Genomic DNA, 12,474 nt, shown 5'->3' with positions numbered 1-12,474 from the left:
TCTGTTTGGGTTTTCTTGGAAGCAGTTGGATGATTTGAATTGAGATGACGTTGAAACAAAAGAAAAAGCCGAATGATGCGTCTGGTTATGAGAAGCACAATTAGCCTTCCTCGAATGATAGCTCATTATTCAAGGCCGTTGAATAAATTTGTGAAACTGATGCTGCTAGTACATCGTTAATTGTGTGTTTTTTTGCATAGTTCTTTTTCTCTCAGGAAGCTCGTGTAGATTGTAGCAACAACCGTTTTACTCCTTATCAAACAAAATTCCCTTAAACTTGGTAAATTCAGACGTATCTCAAGTTATGCCCATTTCAGTTTCGGTCTATCAAAAGAAAGTGAATTTCACAATAAAATTATCCGTGCATGAATACATTTGTTTTCCTGTACGTTTAAAAGCCATATTTACGTCATGACCCGAGCCTGAAGTTTGAGCTGGCCTAAATCTCGAAATATGCAGTAGTTTAACTGCATTTCGCGAATATGACATAAAATCTAGATTCACGGTCTTCACACTTAATCGACTTAGGCTACTCATAAAACTATAATTTTTATTTGTGGAATGCCTGGCATACTTAGAAAAGTAAATGCTTTTAAAAAATAAAGATGCTTGCAGTTTATATGTGAAATGAATAGAAATTATTATTTCATTGTATAATTTTTCATATAAAAACAGATCTATTTGATATTATTGTACGTCACATTTACACCAAAAAAAAAAGTATTTTTTAATTAATTTGTTTAAATGTTAAGTTTTGCATCCATGTGTTATTCAGATTTATTCTTGTTTTAAAAGGGTTTAAAAGAGTATCTGCTTTATAACGTTTGAAAGTTTTTTAATAGATATATTTTGAATGTTAAAATTTGAAAGTCTCATAAAAGAATATATTATGTACCACAATAAAAATAAGAAATTTATAAAAAAATTAAATACAGAGAAACTTATGAAATGGAAAATTATTCAAAATGACTTGGCATATTTCATAGCAAATACATTTAAACACTAATCAGTCCTGTTGTTTTTGAGATACTGAATCAAGAAAAATTACGTGACGTGGTGATATCAAAATCTTGAAACTGAAAAACGGATATTTCCTCTTGTGTTTTGGATTATAGCATAGTTATTGACAGTGTAGAAAATCGTGTAAATACTATCCTTTTACATTCTTGTTTTAAAAAACGGACGGAGAATGATATATATGCAGTTTTATAATAAATAAATACAAAGTAAAAAAATCTGATGTGTACACCACATGACTTCCTTGTACGGAATATTAAATTATACGCATTTTTTCTTGCATTTCATTTAAACTTATTGGATTGAATTAAATCTACTTCGCCGACAGCGCATAAACCACAATAGAATAAATGCATTCTTTAAAATTCACTCTAGTATTTGTTTATCATAGCGACACTCTGGCGCTAGATTTACTTAACAGTATTAAAAATTATATGACAGTTAACTTATATAATAATTATATAACGGAAACTAAGTTAACTGTTATATAATCCAATAATTATATAACAGTGAACTTATATATTTCGTTCATATTATAACTCATAATGCACAAAATTTATATCATTTAAAGAATAGAATTATCTAATCGTTGCCACATGTTCTATTCAAATTCTATAATAAAGCTAGAATGATGTATAAAAGAAATTAAGCAAACAAAACAAAAAAGAAACAGTTTTTCACAGACGATTCAGTATTTCTCATTTAATTAATTCAGTTCTCACTTCGCGAGAAGGCAAAAATACATAAAAACTCAAAATATCTGTATTAAAAATTACGAAGTAAATCTTAAACACTTATGTCCTCGAAAAAATTCCAGAAAGAATTAAGCATGATTTAATTGGCAATAATAAATGCTATCTTTGTTGTTGCGAAGCTAAGTTTCTCTAGATTGGCAACAAATCCACTAGTCTAAATAATAATAAAATTTTTGAAAGATTAAAGAATTATAATAGCAAAAAAGCATAAAAATATCATTTGAGGCAGACCGAGTCCAAAAAACATAACATGAAAATATAAGCAATCCAATACATGAAAAAATAAAAATTTTGAAACCGTATAAACCGGGTTATTGTTTTAATTATAGTATCAAAATCATAAGCTTCCCCCCAAAAAAGGTTTTAAATTCTAATAAAATTATTTGTCAAATTAAGTAGACTGAATCCAAAAAGCATGTGAAATAGAAGCAATCCAACATATGAAAAGGTAAATTAAAATATATAAAATAAAAAATAAAAGGAAGCGTTAGTTTTTAAAATCTCTAACATTAGAGTAGCAAAGATTTTGTCGGCCCGTATAGTAGCCGAATACTGTACCTAAGCCTAAAATGTGCTAAGTAATAAAATTGAACTGATTAATATTAATAAAAATAATTAGAAAAACTGTTGTAGCAATTAAATATGGTGTATTTTTAAAATGAATAATTTATGAAACTTGAAAGTATCGAATTATCTGGATTATAAATTCTAAAAGAAATCCAATAACAACCACCATAAAATTAAGTTCAAGTGAAGTATTAGTTCGTTTCATTTCAATGAATGGAATAAGTTGTCGTGTTTCATACCAAAATAATTAAATTTTTTAAATTCAGATCCATCGAGAAAGTTGTAGAGCACTGTGAAAAAATATTTTTGAAAGTGTAAAAAAAATTGCGAAGAATAAAAAAATAAATTCAAAGAAACTAAATAATTTTGTGATGAAGTTAGGGCAGTGTGTGGTAAACTGTTAACAAACTTAGAGACTGTAAAAGAGGAATTTCGCAAAAATGTTATAAATTATAGGTAACCTGAAAGAGAATAAAGGCAGAAAATGAAAGTTGTCAAATGTTAGAAAATATAGAGCTCAATCAAGCGAGCTGTCTTGAGACTTGGAAGCTAAGTATGAAGCGATAGGTAATTATTAGACTGTTTCATCTAATTTAAATTAATGTAATAATTTTGACAAGAAAGCCTAATTCAACTGTGTTAAGAACATCCATAATATACCACCATAGTGGTATATCGCCATGTTGGTTTAGGTATAGCCTATCATGAAAAACAGCAGTTTTGAAAATAATTTTTTAGACTTAAAACTGAGTTTAGCTAGCTGTTTTTTTTTTTTTTTTTTTTTTTTTTGTGTGTGTGTGTGGGGGGGGGGAAGATGATATTATGTGGAATTCTGTTATCTTTTAGCATTTTGGTTAATAAAATAAACTCCTGCCGTTATCGCCAAGTACCCGGCATTGGGGTAGTGGGGAAAAAACTAAGCTCTTCTGTAAAATCATTGCTGTTATTACAAAAACTTTTGATTATTTTTATTTGATTTATCATAATATTAGCAATAACTTTCCTGAAGATGTTAATTTAGAATTGATTAGTTTTATTGTTTTGACACTGAAAAGTCTTCTTTTGTCAAATAAAATAGTATTGTGGAGATTGTAAATTTGTAGGTCACGATAATCTGCTTCGTGTCATCTTTGTTAGTTTTATTAATTTAAGGCATTTAGAATAGATAGCTTATTTTTCAATTTCATTGTAATTATTATCGGCAATAATGTCATCAATGTACATCAATGGTAAATTAAAAAAATTCTGGTTTACTTTAATTGTTTATAAAGTATTTTCTCCCTCCTTTTTCGTATGCTTTCGTGGTGTAACGGTAGCATACTCGGCGCATATTCGAGAGGTCCAGGTTCGAGTCCTAGCGAGGACCTGGCACATTTTTCATGTCTCCTGCTTCAAAATAACCTAAAGACTACTATTGGCACCGGAACTAAAAGGTGGTGGATGCTTATTCTTCCCTACCAGTATTCGGCGACTGGGTCCCCAAATCCCCAAACGCCCTTTAAAAGGGGGAGTTAATAAAGTATTTTATCCCTTTTTCCTGTATGCCTTTGTGGTGTAACGGTGAGCGCACTGGGCGTGTATTTGAGACGTCCAGGTTCGAGTCCCGGCAAGGGCAGTGCTCACTTTTCATGTCTCCAGCATCAAAATAACCTAAGGTTCTACAGTGGTGCTCGAACTAAAAAGGTGATGGATGATGATTCTTCACCAGCAGGATTTGGTGATTGGTCCCCCTAATCCCTAGTCGCCTTTAAAAGGGGGAGTATATAAGGTATTTTATGCATGCCTTCGTGTTGTAACGGTACCACACTCGACGCATATTTGATAGGTCCAAGTTCGCGTCCCGGCAAGGGCATTGCTCCTTTTTTACGTCTCTCTGATAAAAATAACCTAATGTCTCTACATGTTAATAAAATTGTATTCTTTAACAAATAAAAACAAGTTACAGATGGCAGTTGAATAGTTGGTTCTCACAGGAATACCGTTAATCTGTAGAAAAATTTTATTTTGATATTTAATAAAATTGTGAAAAGTGTACATTTTAAATGAGAGACCTATTTATCGAAAGCAATTCAGATTTTAATGCTAGAAAATAGGTGATAGAGCTCAATTAAACTATTGTAAATGTCACTAAACAGCAAGGTGGTATATATGTTCTCAAAATAGTAACAGTTAATTTTAAAAATTTGTTGTATATTAAAATTTTAATAACTTTCTGATCATTGTTGATAATCCAGTTATATAATTCAATACTAGTTTGCTGTGGACTTGACATTGATTCTAAAATAAAATTAGGCTAATTATGCATTAAAAGGTATAAAACATATACGGCCGAAAGAAGGAATGTACTTGTATTTAAGAGTATCAAACATGTCCTTTTTCTTGGTGAATGTTGTATTAAATGTCGGCTTTTAGAGTGTCTTCTGTTTCCATGCTGCTAGACAGAAAGACTGTCTGACTTGAGCTTATGGGTGTCCATGTAATTAAATTTATTAAGTAAGCTGTAATGTTCTTGAAATTCTATTGCAAATGATTCTGTGATATCAAATCACATCTGTATAATTTTTAGCCATTGTAACAAATGCTTGCCAATAACTCTTTTTCTAATTAATGTTTTGCGAAGTGAAATACATCATCTCAAACACATTTATAGTAAATACAAGAGTTGCATTTGACTTATAGCCAGTTCTTGTTTTATAAGCGAAGGGATTTTTTTTTGCTTGTTTCTCTATTAAGAAGGAGAGGGCATTTTCTGTGTAAAGCATACATTTTCATCTGTGGGCGAATTTTGTAAATTTAAGCTTTAATCGTTTAGAGCAGCATTTCTTAAACTGTGGGTCACGAAAATTTAATTCTGATATATGAATTTAAAGAAATTACATTAATGAAACTTTTAATTCATTAATTGGTAATAACGAGATTAATTACGTGCCATATAAAACCCAGCTGGAATTAGTTGAATTATCGAATGACTCGAAGCTTGAGTTTTCACAAAAAAATCCTTGATTGAACTTTGGATCGGAGATAAAACTATACGATTTCTAAAATGGCATTAAATGTTCTTCTGCCATTCAGCACCACGCACTTATGTGAAATGATTGTTTTAACTTTAAATCTTATTAAATATGCATATAATTTAACATTAAAAACCGCTGAAGATGCTTTTACCGCCAGTAGTGTCAAATATTGCACCAAGATTTTATTTGTTTCACAGCAAAAAAATAAACACATTCTTCTCATTAAAATGCGATTTTCTTTTGCATATTTGAAAGAAATCTCGTAACTACTACTTTTCATATATATGTTGTTTACAAAAGAAATAAATTATTTATTTAAAGGTATTTATTTCAATGTTTTTATAAATAAATAAGATAATGGTTAGTATCTGAGGTCGCCAAAAAAAAAAAAAAAACTGATGATAAAAAGGGGTCATATATGAAAAAATCTTTTTTAGAGTCGCTGATTTAGAGCTTTGAAGTTTTTGTTACTACGCACTTCGGCATATATATCTGATGAAATTTTTAAAAAGAAGAAGTTTATTTTAACAAGCAAAACACATTGTTTTTGTAGTAATTATTTTCTGTATCTTCTGTTCTTCCTTCAGCCGTTATCAGAACGCAGTTTAGATTGATTTTAAACAGCGATCGAATTTTTTGTGTAGAAAATGCTTAATGCGGCAAAGAATTTAAAAATGTTAAAACCAAAACATTTCAAACAAGCAAAACCCCATTTAAAAAAATTAATGAAATTTAAAGAAAAATGAACAAAAACAGCTTTGTTTGTGTGAAATGTTTTGGTTTTAACATTTTTAAATTCTTTCTTGCATTTATATGGTTATTTGAAATTTAGTAATTATGAAATTCAATTTCGGGCTTTTGTGAAATATTAGTTCTAAATTTCTTACTTTATGTCTTTCATTATATATATATATAACAATTGTGGTCCGTAATGAGTAATAATACATGTATTAAGCAAATAATACCGTTTGTACAAAGCAAAGAAGACAGCAGAGTCACAGGGCCAGCATTGACAAGCTACGTTTAAAAAATACATATACATTCTTTTTGACATCTTAGGTATTACAGGGTTTAAAAAATCTGATGTGTACACCACATGACTTCCTTGTACGGAATATTAAATTATACGCATTTTTTCTTGCATTTCGTTTAAACTTATTGGATTGAATTAAATCTACTTCGCCGACAGCGCCTAAACCACAATAGAATAAATGCACTCTTTAAAATTCACTCTATTTGTTTACCATAGCGACACTCTGGCGCTAGGTTTCACTTAACAGTATTATATTTCGTTCATATTATAACTCAGAATGCACAAAATTTATATCATTTAAAAATTACGTAATCGTTGCCACATGTTCTATTCAAATACTATAATAAAGCTAGAACGATGTATAAAAGAAATTAAGCAAACTAAACAAAACAGAAACAGCTGAGCGAAACTATTCGACGTTTGAACGAGAAGCCCTCGCTGTAGTCTGGGCCCTGAAGAAATTTCGTGGTTACGTCGAAGGATCAGAAGTAACTATAGCATCCGATCACCAACCTTTAAAATGGCTTTTGAACCTTAAGTCTCCAACCGGAAGACTTGCTCGAAGGGCGCTTGAAATTCAGTCTTTCAACCTGAAAGTACAATGCATTCCTGGAAAGGCAAACGTCATCGCTGACATGCTGTCCCGTCCAAGCACCGAACATGAAGTTTCACCTTGCGAGATTTCAAATGTATCTGTGGTGTACATGCCCACAAGAAGTCCAAAAGACATGCGTGAATCTCAACTTAAAGATGAAAACTTAAAAAAGATTATAGAAAGTTTCGAATCCACTCAGAAAACTGAAGAATCTGCCAACTGGACTGAACGGAGATTCTTAATGAATCAAGGTGTTCTCTACCGATATGTCCTTGACTCTGATTCAGAAGAGGCCCAATTAGTAATTCCAACTGTCGAGCGTGAATCAATCACGCGAAAGCACCATGATGATCCAATGGCTGGACATTATGGAGAGGAAGGAACATTCTAAAGAATTGCCAGACGCTATTGTTAGACTGGTATGAAAAAGTACATATCCGACTATGTGAAAAGCTGTCCTGAATGCAACAGCTACAAGGCTACCAACCAAAAGCCAGCTGGACTGCTAAGAACTCCTGTCTATTCTCAACGTTTTGAGGTAATATCTATTGATTTGTTTGGGCCACTGCCAAAAACTGACACTGGAAAACAATGGATCTTATTGTCGAAGACTGTGCTACGCGATGGATTGAATTATTTTCTCTTGCTCAAGCTACAGCACGCGACTGTGCTAAAACCCTCATCGAAGACGTATTTATGCGGCACGATATACCACGAAGAATCATCAGCGATAACGGCACTCAGTTTATCAGTGCAGTCATGCAACAAGTTTGCTGCACATTAAATATCAATCAAAACTTATACCAGTTTACTTTCCTCAATCAAATCCTGTAGAACGGAAAAATAGAGACTTAAAACCTCGTCTTGCAATCTTAGTAGGAGATGCACATGACAACTGGCATTCGAAACTCCCAGTTATTCGCTTCTCTATGAATACGGCTGTCTGTAACACTACAGGCCCTACACCAGCATTCGTAATGTTTGGAAAAGAGCCGAGGACTGTCGACGACGTTGTTCACGATTTCAAATCTGTGGTTGAAAATGATAACTTTGTTCCTGAAATCACCCCTTATCTTAAACGATTCGCAACTATTACAAAGGACATACGAGAGCGTATCAAAATAAAGCAAGATCAACGTAAAAAGCAATATGATAAAGGAAGGCGACAAGTGTTTTATTCACCAGGTGATAAGCTATGGGTCAATTTACATCCCGTTAGCAATGCAAAAAACAAAAAGACAGCCCTGAAGTTTGTCCCTGAAGGTTTTTTATTGTTTTCGTTTTGCGATTTTGCGTTGAATCACTATAAATGTCCGTTTCACTTCACTTATTAAACTGTTGTCACCAAATGTCAGAGTCCTGCATTATATTTGAAGAAATTAAATAATGAAAAATCTGCATAAATGTATGTATATTTCTCGTATTGTGATAAAACAACGGTACATAGAGTCATCGAATTTTGAATAACGTAATCCTCCAACGAATATGAGCATGTGAAAGACCAAATTTGAAATTTGAAATTTGTTTTATGATCGATTTCCTATTTTTTAAAACTTTGACGAATTTTTGATTAACAAACTCAAGGATTTCAAAGCGAGCAATGGCAACGTTGTGCAGAAAAAACATTTTTATCTCCAGCGCGTGAGTCTCTGTATCGGAAATTCTAAAGATATGCTCGTTTTAAAACTATTTTGCGATATTGCTGTTGCACTGGATCTTATGGTTTAAGTGCGAGGAACATGATATTTAATAAAGAAAGGTAACACACAAAATGTTAAAAAACGCCCCTTTGGACGTAATTTAAAATCTGAAACATTTCAGATTTTTTTTTTTTTTTTTTTTTTTTTTTTAGGAAAAGAGTCTTTTATTCTGTCCTTACGTACAGATATCACGCAAAAACATCGTTAAATTGCATTCGAAAGCTGTCAAAATGGATATTTTCGTTGAAATATGCTGCCTGAAACTTTTCGCGATTACAATACTTCCTTTTTACTTCGTACAAGGAAGTAAAAAATAGTGAATGATGTGAAATTTAGTCAGTTTTCTTGGAAAAGTCATCATTTCAACATTAAAGCTAGAGCCCTAAAGTCAAAAACTTGAAAAGTATATGCGTTTCTGAAGAATAAAGATTAAAGCAAAATGTTAAAAGGAGCGCAATTTTACATTCATTTAATTTTTTTCTGTAAAAATTGTAGCATCAAAAATATTGTAATGTACCATCTACATGTACCACAGTTTGAGAACACGTGTTGCAGACTATTTGCCAACCCAAATGCTTATAAACCAAAATAATTTTTCTTATGGGAATGGATTAATTCATTCTTATGCCACAGATAATTCCTTATTTAAACAATATTTTAATAATAGATTACTTTATGCACTAGTTCATAATTAAAAACTGATGGAAACCATTACATATTAAAAAAAGATAAACATAATATTAAAAAGGTAAAATAGACAAAAACGTAATTTTATTGTAATCTGTACAAAGAAGAGTGTAGAAGTCAGATGTCATAAGTAGAAAATGACCAGGAAGATATAATGTTTGGATGTAATTTTTTGTTTGGTAGTGATATTTTTTATATATTCTATCGATGATTACTGTGTTTTTAGAGGGCGTCTTTCATACTCTCTTTGCCTCTTAGTGCGCCCGATTCTGCTTGAAATTCACTGGGCCCTGTGACCCTCTATTTCACGCAAATTTGGGGCAGTGTGATATGTCTTTGGTCTACTTTTAATACGTTACTTAATTAAGACATGACATTGTCATTGAAAATGCTTATGATGTAGTTTGCTACTGCTTTATCATGGTGATATAGTTAACTGATAACTTGCATCTTACCCAAACTGGAACAAATTTCGCGGGTTAGAGAACTAAGATAATTTTTCTCTCTTCATAAGACATTTTTTCATAATCGCTTTCTGCTGTTGCTTCTGAAGATTTCACTGTTTTTTCTTATTGAGCTTATTTTTATGGTCCTCTTGCAACTTTTGCATATCTTCTTTGCTAATTTCCTACCCCATGGTTTTGCCTATAAACACAAAATCATAGGTAACAAAGATGTCTTAAGTGTCAGAATGCTCAAACTCTGCCTGTAACCCACTGCAAATGTAATTTTTTTTCCCAGGTTCAAAGAATGATACTGGAAGGGGGGGGAAGATTTGTAGTTGAGATATGCCTCCTGTTCTTCAGTTACTGAAGTTTAGTTCGACTTCTGTTAATGCGTAGATGAAAATGCGTCAGAATATGAAATAAATGCAAGTAGATAGATAGCTAATTCAGTTTAAATATATAGAGTTTCGCCATTTAGGCTCCATGTGTAGTTAGGCATAATTAATACATTCTGAAATTTGAAAGATAATAATTTATCACTTTTTAACTTAATTTTTTGGCAATAAGCTAATAAAAGTAATTTTTCAAAGGAGAGTGAAAAGAAACCTTCTCTAGTTGCAAAGTCTGAATTATTTCAAAGCCTGAGAATTACTGGATCTGATTAAATAAATTATATGTTCATGAACTTTATCAGCTACATTCCTTGCAGGGACCACTTTTTGAAGATAGTGGTGTAATTAACTTTCTCCGCCTAGTACCGAATCAGCAGGAAGAGGTTAGGGACCCGAGATTTTCATTAAAAGAACGAAAAACATCTCATTAGGCAAGGTCACCCACGATCCCCAGATGCAGATGATACTCCGCTTCGACGCGTATGAGCGGTGGCGTAATGATAATCTTGTTGATAATGTGATACCCGTGCAATTGTACATGGGAAAGTTATGTAATTAAATTTAATTATGTGTGGAAATTTACTTTTATTTTATGCTGAGAGATGTCTAACATCGTGAATCCTTTTTTGTAGCTTTATATATTTGGCACATCTTTTTATTCGCATTGTTTACTTACAGAATCGGTTTGTAAAAATCTTAGTTTATGTACAAATCTTCTTTGCGATTTCTGTTCTTTATCAGCTCAGCAAACTGGCTGTATAAAATATTATAGTGTTCATATATATTCAACCAGTGTAGTATTATTTTCCCTTTAGTTTTGCTTTGAGTGGCAACAGTTGTAAAAAGTTATATTTATATTATATTGGCATAATAAACTTGTTTGGTTGCGTTTAAATTTTTAAAGAGATTATTTAGGTAGAAATGAGTTTATGAATGGACAAAACGGTGAACATTTACTGTCGCATCTAACAGGTTGGTTCGTTTTCGTAAAGAGTGGTGGTAAAACTTTTTGTCTGTATTATTTGTTCTAGCGTAAATATGTTTTAAAGATCTCAAGTGCCTCAGTATAAATCTCTCATAGCAAACCAATGTCATTTGTGTTAAAATTGTTGCTATTCTGTACTGTGTGATCAGCTTATGTAACAAACCGCTAAATTTTTATACCTGATGTTTTCAGACCGATACTTAAAGAAAAATGAAAATTTTTTTATTATTGTCCAAAAATTTTAAATTATTGTTTTTACACAATTTAAGATTTTTGATCAATTTAAGATTTTTACACAATTTAAGGTTTTTGATCAATGAATCTTATTACTAAGACAGCTTAACTAATTAATGGCTTAGGGGAAGGGATCTTTTATACCGTATAGTAAGAAGATTCTGCTAATGAAAAGGTAATATCCAGCTTCTTTGAAATTATTTTCGTTGTTCCAGGTTTTTAACAGTGACTTGGATGGAGAAAGGCAGTAGGACTTTATAAAGTTCTAGGTAAATTACGTGTCCTTGTCAACTAGAACCTTATAGAAGAGAATAGCGACCATTCTCTATTCTTCTTACAACTCCAGAAATAAAGTCCAAAGAAGGGTTAAGATGCCCTTTTACTCCACTCAAATAATAACAGTTGGTCCCTCCCGGGCTTACAAGAAAGCCATCACTTTAGCTTTAACTTAAGATAGAAAATAAGAAACTAACTTAATTCTAACTAACTAAAATTTAGCCGAAGCTGTACAGAAATAACTAACCGAGTTGCCCATAATTAAACCTTAGCGGTGAATACTGGCCGAGCGTAGTAAGATATAAGCTTAAAGCAGCGACTTAACCCGAAGGCCGAATACGCTGTATTGAGATCTTCTGAGCTTCTCTACCGAACTGACTGAATTTTCCTTTAAATACTGGTTCTACCTAATTTACGTAAAACGCGATACTGAAAACTCGTTATAGTAGAGTTTGTAGGTGAGAAACCAGAATTTAAAGGAAGGGGTTTCAAAATTAAATAACTATTAGAAAATTAAAGTAAGCCCTACAACTTCCTAAAAAGTGCAAAAAGTATCCATTAGAATACTTTTTGCACTTTTTAGTATGGTGAATGTAGAAAGTAGAGAACTAGTAAATAGATAAGTTGTTAGATTGTATGGCGAGTTCGAATTTTATGTATTTATAATTGTGTGCAATATTTGTGATTTGTGTGAAATAATGTGAATATGGGTTTCCTCAAAAGAGATATAGTAGGTTTTATCCAGAAGAAAAATCTAAAGAGGTGTAAAAATT

The 12,474-nt window shown here is 31.9% G+C and overlaps 1 protein-coding gene across 5 annotated transcripts in view; it reads left to right on the top strand.

Moving 5' to 3' along the window:
* LOC118182260 (uncharacterized) overlaps positions 1 to 12,474 on the top strand; it is a 148,844-nt gene that overhangs the window by 37,080 nt on the left and 99,290 nt on the right. The window lies entirely within an intron of this gene.

Source organism: Stegodyphus dumicola, chromosome 1 (assembly GCF_044657685.1).
Source record: "Stegodyphus dumicola isolate Sdum_Otavi_A_Nest chromosome 1, ASM4465768v1".
NCBI lineage: Eukaryota > Metazoa > Arthropoda > Arachnida > Araneae > Eresidae > Stegodyphus > Stegodyphus dumicola.
This window is presented reverse-complemented; position numbering and strand designations above follow the sequence as displayed.